Raw genomic sequence first — 552 nt, 5'->3', positions numbered from 1 at the left:
GCCGAGGGAGCGGGGCGCTGTCGGGGGGTCAGGGCCGAGGGAGCGGGCGCTGACTGTTCTTTGTCTCGATATCAGCAGTCAGTGTCTGTGTTGTGTGTTAGCTCCTGTTAGACACGTTCTGATCCTCTGATCTCTCTCCTCAGATATGAGCTGTCTCACTGCTCTCACCCAGATTCCTGTTAATGATCACATCACGGGGGGTAAAGTTCACTAACATCAAACACACAAACATACAGCAGGCACCAGCTACTCATTCCATTAGGAACAGCAGGAGGCCATTCAGCCCCCTCTCCTCGAGCCTGTCACACAGGGAACAGCAGGAGGCCATGCAGCCCCCTCTCCTCGAGCCTGTCACACAGGGAACAGGAGGAGGCCATTCAGCGCCCCCCCATCTCCGAGCCTGTTACACAATCAGATGCGGTCTGGCCTGTGTTATATTTTTACCTGTCCTGGTTAATGCCCCTCATGCGACAGGGGGAAGTGGATGTGGGAGGCAGGTGGAAGGGGTGGGGGGGAGAAAGAGGGGAGGGGAGCGTGGGGAAAAGGACAGGA

This window comes from Rhincodon typus, unplaced genomic scaffold, assembly GCF_021869965.1.
Source record: "Rhincodon typus isolate 14 unplaced genomic scaffold, sRhiTyp1.1 hic_rhity00015736, whole genome shotgun sequence".
Lineage (NCBI taxonomy): Eukaryota > Metazoa > Chordata > Chondrichthyes > Orectolobiformes > Rhincodontidae > Rhincodon > Rhincodon typus.
Note: the sequence above shows the minus strand (reverse complement) of the source record.